The sequence below is a fragment of the Triticum aestivum genome, chromosome 2D (genome assembly GCF_018294505.1).
Source record: "Triticum aestivum cultivar Chinese Spring chromosome 2D, IWGSC CS RefSeq v2.1, whole genome shotgun sequence".
Taxonomy (NCBI): domain Eukaryota; kingdom Viridiplantae; phylum Streptophyta; class Magnoliopsida; order Poales; family Poaceae; genus Triticum; species Triticum aestivum.
This window is the reverse complement of record NC_057799.1, coordinates 294348715-294361541: the sequence shown is the minus strand read 5'-3', so window position 1 is coordinate 294361541 and position 12827 is coordinate 294348715. Positions and strand designations below refer to the sequence as shown.

Here is a 12827-nt window from a genome sequence, read left to right as displayed (position 1 = left end):
AACAGGAGCACCATCTTCAAAACTTCTCGGGATCCGGAGTTTTTCGATAAAGGTCCCATCCTTCAATATCATGATTGTGTCAACCAGGCCAGTTCATAAGTGAAATAGTTTGATTGGGTCGACCAGGTCAGGCCCGATCATGAGTGAATAGAAAATAGAAAACATACATAGATGTTCCAGCGGAAATATTTGTTTAATTCTACCACTTCTACTAGGAGTAGCCTTTTTAGTGTTAGCTGAACGTAAAGTAATGGCTTTTGTGCAACATCGAAAGGGTCCTGATGTAGTGGGATCATTCAGATTGTTACAACCTCTAGCAGATGGTTTGAAATTGATTCTAAAAGAACCTATTTCACCAAGTAGTGCTAATTTCTCCCTTTTTTAGAATGGCTCCAGTGGCTACATTTATGTTAAGTCTGGTCGCTTGGGCCGTTGTACCTTTTGATTATGGTATGGTATTGTCAGATCCGAACATAGGGCTACTTTATTTGTTTGCCATATCTTCGCTAGGTGTTTATGGAATAATTATAGCAGGTTGGTCTAGTAAGACGGGGGGCGGCCGTTCGGTCGCCTATGATATACGGACCAATTGGTCAAAATGGGTTTGTGCCACAGGTGTTGAACGATCTACTCTACATAGGTGTGGGCTTATAGGGCTAGGGCTCATAAACCCTTTCTTTCATTCATCAAGGGGTCGGTCACTTTTCCGGGCCGGGATCGAGAAGTGGAAGTCATAAAAAAGAGATGTTTCTCTTCGCACCTCATATGAAGAGGTAAGGTAGCTTGTCAAGCTGGTCTCACTATTGGAAATTTTAGCTTTTTTTCACTGGCTCTTCTTCTTTGTCAATGCTACTAAGGACCTGATGGTTCACCTACTTGATGGATGAAAGAACACGAGAAAGGGTTCTAAAATAAAAGGCTAGAAAGTCTACTGTAGTATAGTCAAAGTCAGTGACTGAGTTTGTGATGTAGGGTGGAACCCTAGATGGCCGATCTTTCACGGAAGGAGCGGATCCCGCGAAGAACACGAAGAACACGAGGAGAAAACGAGGGGAAACACAAGGGGAAACACAAGAGAATCACTCAAACCAACAAGATACGGTCACACATGTGCTAGATCCTTGAAACACAAAGAGATACACGATCCGAATCCAACAAAGGACGATACATAGGGTAACCGGTTCTTCTCCGTGAGGAGGTCTTGAAGGTCTTCCCGTAAGGGGTCTTGAATCCAAGTGGATCTTCTCCGAAGACGTGATGGTCTCTCTTGGAGGAGCAGATCCGGATGGATGAGCGAGGCTCTATCTCACATATGAGCTATCACAACGCTAACCCTAGCTAGGAGGAGGTGGGGGGAGTATATATAGTCTAAGTCCACGAAGGGGTAAGTGAGAGGGGGGATACATGGGCCCTTGGCCTGTTCTCTGCGCACAGGCAGGGCGGTAGTACCAGACCCTCGGGTGGTAGTACCTCTTTAGCGGTAGTATCGCTCGGGCTGGGCGGTAGTACCGGACTCGTGTCGCTCGATCACAGGAGTTTGTTGGGTTGAGCGGCAGTAGAGCGGATGTTCGACGGTAGTACCGCTTGGACGGGCTTAGCGGTAGTACCGGTTGGTGTGGGCGGTAGTACCGCCCGTTCCGGACTGGGCAGATGCTCTCCATGTTCTTGATGTCCATCTTGCACCATAGCTTCTCCTAGGCCGGTTCCTTGGTACCTAAGCACACAAAGCATCTCCGTTTGAGGTAGTAGCCATGTCTCAAGTGGGTCAAAGGGGAGTTCAACAAGGAGAGAGTTAACCTCGTTTTCGATAGCTCTCGCACGGGCTCTTGTCATTGGTCCAAGTGGTGTCGTGGGAGATGTAGGTAGGTCCATGGGGATGACCATAGGATGCTCCGCATTAGTTTGCCTAGCCTCGCCTACTCATTTTTGTAGGCGAGCGAGTTAGCGAAGAGGCTTAGGGGATAAGAGAGTGTCGGTGCGTACGTAGCCTTCATTCTACCACGCTACACAAAGTCACTTAGCTCGACGTTAATTAAGAGAGTAAAGGAGGAATACCCTACATAGAAGAACCACAGTTCGCTTACAAAGGTATAACCTTTAGCTCCCTAGGGCTAAGCTACTTCGCACCACTGATAGTTAATTAAGATTCCATTTCAAAGGCGCTACTTTGTTTCTCAAGCCTTTGTCATTGTCAGTCAACTAAGGTTGGCCCTCGCCCCCCTGCGAATCCGTAAATCAGAGAGCATGCTGCAAAAAAAGGATGCCCCCCTATGCATTTCATTCTTTCCAGAACGCAAAGAATTAAAGTACCTGACCCCCCATCATGGTGAACCTCTCCTTGTGATCGGGATGAGGTAGATGCCTCCCAGCCGGGGGCGGATCGAATCGGAGTTTCCTTAGGTAGCCACCAACCTACATTTCTCCTTAAACTTCTATGCTTGGTGGAAAAGAAGCGAACAAAGGTACGCTCACTTGCTGTCTTGTTCTCTACCGCGGACTGAGATCGCTCGCCAGCTAGGCCCTCTAGAAAAAAGTTGGAGCCACATTGTATGAGAACATATTACCCATCTTCGGGGACAAGGGGCGGAACGACCTCTCGATTTACTTACTGAAGCCCAGGACGGGCGTCGTCGTCTAGGCGTGACTTCTTGTTTTGATCTCCCCTACGCCTAGGATGTTGTCTGGGCCAAGAGCCATAGTTTGTTGTTGTTTCCATTTGGTTCTTCTTTCTCGTTGTTGAAACCAGCAAGACCCAGCCAGATGATGATGTCTGCTGGTTGGTAGTGAGAGGACTCTTAGTACCCGCAAAAAAAGGGTGCTGGTGAAACAAAAAGAATCATTTGATTTAGTTTCTTGCTCTCCCTTAGCAACGGAAAGGAGTCTATCTATCTACCTAGCTTTGGTATATTTCGCTCAACGCAATTCAAAAATGGGAATTCCATGAATCCCTGAGGTGGATAAGTTTGACGACCCAGCAGCAGTGCGGAATTGAGTTTCTGGTTCGGTGGATCTGATCTATAGTTAGGGGGCAATACATATGAAAAGGTTCGAAGAAGGAAGGCGCAGTATATCACCAACCCACCCATAGCAGGTCTAATTGCTGAGAGAGAAAAGTGCTTTTCTTTCCGTAAGAGTCCTCGAGTACACACAGCTACTGCGGATCCTTTGCGAGATCAGGATTTTTGATTCATAATTTAGAATCAATCCATGTTAGGTTAATATCGAGACAGAGCATCTCAGTTGGCTCTGTCAAGGAAGTGAAACAGGCATTCCTAGGTTGAGGTTACCATTGGATTGACCCTCAGTCAGGCCTCCGATTCCAAGGAGTTGATTCAGCAAGTTCCCCGCGCTACCCCGCGCTACCCCACAGGAAGTCTAATCAGATCAATCGGTGGTTTTGTAATGAGTAGTCGAATACACATTGAGGGGGCCTTGCCTCCTCCTTCCCGCCCACACCTTCATTCTTTTCCTCCTCTTATCTTAGAAAGCATACTAAACTTCACTCCAATCTTTCTCCATTATCAACAAGAGCAGCTCTATCTATCGACCCTTGATGAGTAAGCTTAGCTATACCGCTTAGGTTGCAAAGCAGCAAGCTCCCTTCTAATGCGTTATTGCTTGGAGCCTTCTCGCTTAGTAAGCCGCCTTCGGCCCTTCCTCTTTCTTACTCTGTTTGGTATTCGCTCGCGGGTTTGTTTCTAGGTTCTTTCGTTCTTGGTTGGCTCTCTCTATTGTTGTTTGTAGATCGTGCGTCCTGCGCATTGATCCGGCAGCGAGACCCGCCCTGGTTGTAAAGCGAACCGAGCCGTCCTTCCTTTCATTCATTGCTTTGTCTTCGGTTTGTTTTTAAACTCGACCTTCTATCGGGACTGTGGTGACGAACCTTACTCCCCTCGATCAGGTGGTTGACCCGTCTATCCAATAAGTTTACTAAGTGAATGGGAATCCTATAGTTTGACCAGCCTGGGAAGAGTAGTCAGAGGCAATTCACTAATATGGAGCTGTTTATATCAGCTTTCTTTCCTAACTAACAGGAAAAGAGAGACATGCAAGTTCGGCTCTCGTTCTATCCATGTTCAGCAGTCCCTTTCCATCTTGGTACTATTGATGGCAGTACCGCTCAACTACGAGATGCTTGAAAGTCGATGTATCAATAATGTTCCCAAGAGTAGCATCGAGCCTCGAAACGGCAAGCCATGCTTCAAGCTAAGTTAGTATGGATCCAATTGATTGCTAAACTGAAGGAACAATCTGTGTCGAAGATTCTCATTCTGAAGCAGGTGCCTAGCTCTGGAAGGATGGACGGGATCATACCTATTTGAATTGAATAACATTCTGCAACACTTGTTTTTGAGTGGGGAAGGAAAATAAGCACACAAGCGAACAACCATCTAACCGCCAGTCTGAACTCCCAGGATCAGTCCATCAGTAAGAAAAAGCTTCCGTTTCTGTCATTCAGCAGTGGAATGGAATAGTTCGATGGTATTGATCGTCCAACCATTGATTGGAATGTCTATCATGATAAACCGTGTAATTCTGTAAGCTAAGCACACGAGGCAACAAAGAACCTAACCGTCCTCTCTGATTAACTTCATCAGAAGATTCCTATGGTTTGGTTTACCTTTCTTCTTTCCTTGCTACCTTGGATCGATATGGTTCATTCCTGGGCTATGCTCTTTCAACGGTTGACAGAAGAGGGGGACGGGCAAGGATGATCAGACTGCTTGGTTCGGTTCGTGAGAGGTATTTAAAAAACCTTATTTTTGGTCTTTTCTTTCTTGCCGCCACTTTAACAGGTGCTGCTGCAATGAGAGCGTAAGTTGTAGAGTTTTTTTTATTCTTTTTTTTGGTGCGCTCTTCCTTTTTTTGGATAGAAAGAAGGGTTCAGTGGGAGGGCAAGGGGTAGTTAAGTTTTAGGTTGGCTCTTATTTTTTACAGACTTTCTTTTCGGTGTAATTTAATAAAGAAGTAGCAATTGTTCATTTCATTTCATTTTTTTGCATTGGTAGTTCTTTTTCATTTGAAAGGGAAAAGGGGGGAAGGGGAAGTATTGACCCTCAGGGATCATATTACTCAAGAAGACTTGGGGAAAATAGCAGGATTGGAGAAGTTCGAAGAGACCGAGGAAGACAAATCCATTGTCGAATCCTGCAGAGTGATAACATCAAGTAGTGGGGGATGGCTTCCACCCGTGAGAGAGCTTGATTTACCAGAAATCCCGCCGAGTCCTAGTGGGCCTAGATTCTGCGATAAGTTCCGAGAAATGGAGGAAATGATGCATTCATAGTTCGTAGAATTGCAAGAAATAAAAAAATCCTTGAAAGGAAAACCAAACAAGACCAGATGTTCCCTATTGTTATCGGGAACGAGAGTAAATGTTTGGCCTTAATGAGATGGACCTTGATTCCTCTCCGGCCAGGAAAAGATGTGGCTCCTCTTTGTTCTACTACCTTCATCCTCGGGCGAAGCCGGTTGGCTCACCAAACAAGATATATACTGTTAAATCATTGGTAACCATGCCTAATGGTCGGTCATCTAAGCTATCGGCCAAGGCAAGTGAGAGCTGTTCAAGAGTTGGGGGCATATCTTTAGCTCGAGCAGCATCCGCTCCCGAAAGGTGAGTTAAGATTTAAAAAAAAAAAGAGCTATGAGTGGAACAACTTCTTCTATTCCTTGTTGGCCTCCAGCTCCTTCTGTCCCTCAATCCTCTTCTCTGCCCTTTTTTTACTATTATGCATGGCATGCCCCCGGTTTGTATCTTAATAGGGCAACCTTCTCTTACAAACAATCCCTTCATCGCTAACACCGGTAATGCCCCATCCCTTTAATACTACCTTCGAGGAATTTCTCTCGCGTCCCTGTAGTGATAAGAGCGCATTCTCTAACAGCTTTGAAGCCGAGGCAGCCATCCTCTTGCCAATCCTAAACAAAAGAAAGAAAAGCCCTACCTGCCTTCGTTGGTTGAGTAAGGGGCATTTACCTATCAGTCCTAGTCCTAAGGCGCAATCGGAGCACTAAGCCCTATTACAGCTTGACTCCGTAAATTAGACCTCATTCTCCTAGTCCTATTCCTGATTGTTATTTCAGATTCTGTGCCTGGGTGGTATCTTCTTACTATTGATTCAACCTCTTCGGGCAAACGTTGTCACTTCCTTTATTTGAAAAAGGGGTCTAGAACTACAGTGATATGATACCTTCTTCCCTTGGTCTGGGTAGGTAGGTTATGTAGGCTACAACTGTTCATAGGTTGTTCGATCGCAAAAGGCCAAATAATCAATAGTATGCCAGATATTGCCAGGAGGCCCTCCCCTCTATGTTTGACTCATCCTAGATGGGTTCACACCTGTTGATTTCGGTCAAAGAAAAAAGCATTTTCACGGCATCCGTCCCATCACACCAATCTATGCCAAGATAAAGAATGCTGGGTTGCCAGGAACAAACCATGTGATTCAAGGTCTTGCCTAGAATTGCCCTAAGAAAAATGCACCCCATTAATTGATCCCTCTTTAGAGTAGTATAAGTACATCCTCGACTATAGCTCGAGTAGAGTCGAGTTCTCGTACTAACCTAAGAGCAGATATGCCGAAATATTTCCACGTTCAAGCAGCTAATCAGTAAACAACTTCTCCATAACAGTTTGAAGATTGGCACCCAACGCAAGTAGCGGCAAGAAAGGAGAGCAAGACTTTCTTTTCTAAAAGAAGAAAGAACTAGACTTCTATGAGAAGATTTTTATAATCGTAGATCGTGGAATATTCATCTATCTTATTAGGTAACTACTTTAGCTGCTCTTGAAACTGGACCATCGTGAATAGAACTAGCGCTTAAGGAAGAGTAGGATCTGGTAGCAAGTCATATTCAATCACCCGGTCTTCTCCTTCCTAGCTTTTAGATTTTATGATTCTCTCTTGGATCTTCATACCCTTAGTCGTGTATGTATCTTGGCTAAACTCGAACCTATAGTTGATCCATCCATACTCCGTAAAGAATCAAAAAGGTACTTGAAGACGACTTTGAATGGGAGGAGGTTTTCTTTTTATCCCCTCTAACCTTATTTTTATGTCTTCTTCGTTCTCAGTCCCTACGGTCCATTGTAGGATGATTTTCCTAAGGCCTTGAATTCGTTGGCAAGGTGATCAGGGTCCTCTCCCTGGTCCTATCGAACCAGTGAGTTCTCTCATGGGATTTAATATGTTTTGCCTTTCCCCGATGGTTCCGCATTCCTATGTGGGTAGGATTCACCAGGGATGAGCGACTCATTTAGCCTACGCGAAGAGCGAAGCATAAGAGAAGAGTGTAGCGAAGCGAGTGTAATACTTGTAGCGAATATAAGTAGTGTCAAAGCCTACATTGGCTTAGCTCTGCAGATGTTTTCAGGACGAAGACGGTGATACGATACCACTTGCCAGTGATGATAAGAATCACTCATAGCATAGGTGGAAGATCCATCCTATTTTCTTTATAGATTTATTTGTTCAAAGAAAAGACACCTAAAAATCATTTAGGGAACCTACTCTTGGTATCCTTTACCAAACTCACTTTCCATATTCCCTTTCTTTAGTTCAGACGCTATCGTACCTCAGGGAAAATCCAAATTTCTATCAACGATTCCAACCCAACTCTGGAATGACTCTATCCTCTCTCCCTTAACATATCGAAGGCCTCTTATTCGTCAACCGCACCTTAATAGCTCATACTTCCGAGCCTTGCTGGATGACGCAGAAGGTCCAACATCAGAGGATCAATTGAATAACCAACTCTCTTGCCCCGCTGCCACTACTGCTCGAAAGCCTTTGGATCCCCTACAGGACTGTCATGAGCCCCTACAAGGAGTCAAAATAAAGCCGAAACCAGATACAGGAAGTGTTGACCCGGATCAATTGAGTGCGAGCCCTTTTATCTTGAGCTGATTCTCCTTATTTTAGAGTTGTGGTGAAGGTAAATTTAGCTCTGGCCAGTGGGGAAGGAAAAGGCTCTGATGAAGCTCCAGGGATTACAGGAAGGTTTAGGGCTTGTGAGCAGCTCCAAACGGTCAGAAAAGAAGATGGTCCCGCCCTTACTTCGGCTTGAGGAGTCATTTTCTCACTATCTTCTTCGTCTGGATTAGCCTTTTAGTAGCCTAGTAGGTTGTTTGAGTTTCAGGAAACGAAGAGGTGCTTTCTAAAACAGCCGTTACCGCAATGTTTTTTTCAATAAGTTCTTTTAGAGCACCGTGCCCCACTGTCCGAATAAAGTGTGCGCCTAAGGTGTCATGTGTTTAAGAATATATGTATAATAGAAATACTTTCCCAATCCGTATAAGAGGAAAGAAGGGTCTGGCAATAAGCAGTAGAAGAATAACCTCCATAAGAAGTTTAATCGCTTCCAGAGATCACAGCCAGACAAAGATAAGACTCCACGGCGGCACGATTGGGATGATCCAAACGGGTCAAAAATGAGTCAAAACATGTAAAACCCCGGTTTTGGCCTTGTTACTAAGGAGAAATTGTAATACTTAGCAAACAGAGATAAAATTATTTCAAAAAGAGATCAGGAAAGAGCCATTTCCCAACCTAATAAAACAAGAAAGCATGAGGCTCGAAGCCCTTTCTCATTTCGAATTTCATCTTAGTATCGATAATGCCCCGCCCAAAAGTATTTCATCGCAATCACACGCTAGCTTGGTTGGAAAAGCTCGTTTGCACCCACTAACTAATACCTTCTCGTCAGTATTGAATTCTCCATGCTTTCACCTTGCTTTGTAGTCATTTTCTATGAGTAATCGGTCTGAACTCAATTTCAAGAAAAAACTCTATCTCGCTTGTGGCCAAAAGTAGTGAAAATGCTATTTAGCTTAGTCAATATACAACACAACTACTAATTCTTCGCGAGATGAAAACCCTTTGTCCTCCGTCTGTAGGGGCAATTCCAGAGAAAAGTGCTACTAGCCCTTGTTTTGGTCATGTCCACGGGCCTTTCCATTCGTCTTTCTTCCGACAATCTATGCATAATTCTACTTCTTGAACCACCGAATCCGCTTTTGAAAATGTTTAACTAGCTCCATTCTGCGTCAAGTACTAAGGATGGGCCCAAAGCACACTTTTGAAAGGCATCAGTCACCTTAAAAAACCCCAAAAGTAGGAAGTCTAGTGTGCTTCTTTAGTGCTGCTCTTCGATCAGATGCTTTCTCATTGAACAAGGCATATTAAAGTGATAGAAGTTCCAGGTCGAGTCCCGAGAAGGTGATAGTTGATTTTGATCATGAAGTTGGGACTGGACTTTGGAATTTATTCTGGACTCCCACCTGTTCAGGATGCCCCGCCTGCTCAGGACGATCCCATTACGGATTTTCTGGAGGGGGACACACTTGACCCAGCGCAAAAACAGGAATTTAGAAATATTCTGAATTTCTTGAAGACCAAAAGCAGAATGAACCTTCAAAATGAATGAATCGTAATAAAAAGATGTTGGGGGGGGGGGCGAGGGTAGTAGTTACGAATCCAGGGCAATCAAGCACTATCTAAAAACCCAGGTTGGACAACTACGTGCTGGGGGATTAGCGGGGGGTTTTGTCGTAAAGGAATTACGGAAATGGAAAAGGGACTTCAAAGCTCAGTAGAGATGGTCCCACTTCTATCAGGGCCTTCTCGGGGTCTTGAGCAATGTTAATTTGCATCGATTGCAAACTGGGTGCGAGAGTCTCTGACGCAAACAAAGAAATGGTCCCGGAGAAAGGAATCAGTCTCTTCAGTCTGGCGCATTGTCGGTGTCAAAACCGGCGGATCTCGGGTAGGGGGTCCCGAATTGTGCGTCTAAGGTCGATGGTTACACGAGACAGGGGACACGATGTTTACCCAGGTCCGGGCCCTCTCTATGGAGGTAATACCCTACTTCCTGCTTGATTGATCTTGATGAATATGAGTGTTACAAGAGTTGATCTACCACGAGATCGTAATGGCTAAACCCTAGAAGTCTAGCCTGTATGACTATGAGTAATGAGTATATCCTTTCCGGACTACACCCTCCGGTTTATATAGACACCGGGGGGATCTAGGGTTACACAGAGTCAGTTACATAGGAAGGAATCTTCATAGTTGATCGCCAAGCTTGCCTTCCACGCCAAGGAGAGTCCAATCCGGACACGGGTAGACTCTTCGGCCTTCATGTCTTCACAGCCCACCAGTCCGGCCCATGGATATCAGGCCGGATGCCTGAGGACCCCTTAGTCTAGGACTCCCTCAGTAGCCCCCGAACCAGTCTTCAATAACGAAGTGTTCGGCACACAAATTGTCTTCGGCATTGCAAGGCGGGTTCCTCCTCCGATGACCTCTAAGTAATGTATTCGGCCGTTGATCAATGTCGCTCCCCTCGGCTTCCGCGCGTCAAAAACTTCGTCTTCCACGTGTCGAGCGAATGCAGAAGGTCAGGGTATTTTTGCAAATAGATCCCCATCCAGGCAAGGAAGAGCGCCTATTTAAAGAGATTGGATCATAGATCCATTCGGCACCACGCAGAGAAAAATCCCCGGAGACTGCTAGGAGAAACCATTCCAACATGGCTAGCGTTCCCAGCTCCTCCTCCTGTTCCGGCCTAGAGAAAGGCGAGTGGGAGAGGTGTTCTGTGTCCCACAGTGAATTAACGAAGCTACAAATGCAGGGATTCCTTCCCCTGCAGATCTGGTCCCTGTTCGAGCGGGGCTGACCTCCTTCAATGGTGAGACTTAGGCAGAGGACTTCCCCAATCCATCCGGGGGAGCGAGTGTGTTTCGTCCCCTATCTGCTAAGAGGTGTCGGGTTTCCAATCCATCCGTTCCTCCGAGGGTTGCTGGAATACTATGGCCTCCAGCTGCACAACTTCACCCCTGCCTCCATTCTGCACATTGCGGGTTATGTCGCTTTATGCAAATTATTCCTGGGCATTGGGGCCCATTTTGAGCTGTGGAGGAAGTTGTTCTGTCTTGTCCCGCGCAGCCATGAGGGGTCAATATTTGAAGTGGGCGGAGCCGAAGTATGGCGCATCGCCAAGGAAGGCATCTAAAGAAAGGCCTTCCGAATGGTTCTATATTGAGGACATTGCGTTTCCCGACCCAGTTCGAATCGGTCTCCCAGAATTTGCAAGTGTTCCGCTGAGGAAACGCCACAGCTGGCGTCCCCAAAATCTTTAAGAAGAGGATAGTGCAGAGGTTCGTCAGCTCCTGGGCAAGATAAGGATGCTTGCCCAGTCCGGCTTTACGTAGAGGTAATGGCGACCTCCATAGTACGAGGGGTTTAGCCGCTTCAATACAGAGGGCTCCTAATGTGGCACTATAATGGGGAGGATGATGCCTCCCATTGTGGTCGGAAAGGTCCGGACACCCCTGCCGCTCTAGCCAGGATACTGGCCGAGCTGTTTAAAGGGGAGGAAGAAGAATTTCTCCGCATCAATCGCACAGAGTGGTACTCCATGTACAACCCTCCCAGCTGGGTAAGGCCCATCCCCTTTGCTTTTACTCGCTCCGCTCTCTTGGCCATCTTTAACGAATCCCCAATCTGTCTTATTTTGAAACAGCACTGCCGACAGGTAACCGAGGGGCTTAATAGCCCTGCCCCACAACCGGAGAGCCACAACCGGGAGCTTGATCCTCGGTTCGAAGAGGACTCAGATATATTCGTGGTACTCGTGGAAGGGGTGTTTTACCAGGCAAGCTATGACAGCACAGAAGTGGCCATCATCGCCAATTATCCTGGTCTTCTTCCAGCTTCCCACGCAAGTAATCAGGAGAAACCCCCTCGAAAGAGTTTCCTCGCACTGCCTCACCCACCGCACTATCTCATGCTTCAAAGGGGAGGCGTTCGGCGCGTCATGCTACGCCGGGTATGACTCCAAGAAGAGCGGCTCCCGCGCCGAGCAAGGCCTCGAAAAGGAAGGTTGGCGAAGACAAGGCCTGCTCTTCGTCGAAGAGGTATGGATTTGAAGGTATGCTTTGGCAGTCGTACCCAACCGTGATCGTTATGTTGGTCCTGTATCAGGAAAAAGGTTTGCCGGACTATGTCCAGGGATTCGGCCGGCCGCACTCCCAACAACCGGGATTTAGATCCCACCGGAGAGGTGGGGGCCGCTATGGGGACAACGCCGGACTGTCCTTCGGCCGAGGGTTCGGAAGACATGTCCGTTACCAACTCGGAAGTAGAGAGCGCCATGAATCATCGGCGCTGCAGGGCTGTCCTACGAGACCCCAAGTTCTCGGAAGAGGCATTCAATGCCTTCAGCTCGGCTGACGCGTACATCCGAGCTGCTCGAGATGGGCTTAGAAAAGCCACAAAGCAACATTTAACAGATGTGCAGGTAAATTTTTTCTTTGTCCAAAAAGGATAACCATATGCCCGTAGCCCCTGAGACTGAAAGCAGTTGGTACAACTGATTTAAGGATCATTTCATAACCGGGTCCTTACCGAGAAGAATGCCCTGCTAGCCCTGGAGCTGGAGCAGTGTCAAGCGCAGCTAAATGCTGCTACCACCGAACTGGAAAACTTCAAGAAGGCGTCTTCTGGTAACATTCCCCTCCATTGAGGAACAATAATTGTACACCAACTATACTAATATTGTTGCTGATTGCATAATAGGATCGCCCGATCAACTTGAGGAGAAGTTGAAGATCACCCAAGAGGGGGGAAACAGGCAAAAAGGCTATGCGCCGCAGGCGAGCATGTGCTGACCCGGGTCAGAGGGGAGAAAAACAAGCTAAAGGATTCCAACACCGCCTTGGGCAAAGAATTGAAAGATGTGCGAGCCCAGCTAGCCGACTTCGTGAAGGAGAACAGGAAGTTGCGGGGCGGTATATTCAGTATGTGTCAGAACTATTTTGAAAG

The 12827-nt window shown here is 46.5% G+C and overlaps 2 pseudogenes; one reads left to right on the top strand and one right to left on the bottom strand.

The window, feature by feature from the left end:
* Positions 1–235: 235 nt before the first annotated feature.
* Positions 236–737, top strand: LOC123055771 (NADH-ubiquinone oxidoreductase chain 1-like; annotated as a pseudogene).
* A 1584-nt stretch (positions 738–2321) lies between these two features.
* LOC123055770 (uncharacterized) lies at positions 2322–3086 on the bottom strand (annotated as a pseudogene).
* Between the last annotated feature and the right edge of the window lie 9741 nt (positions 3087–12827).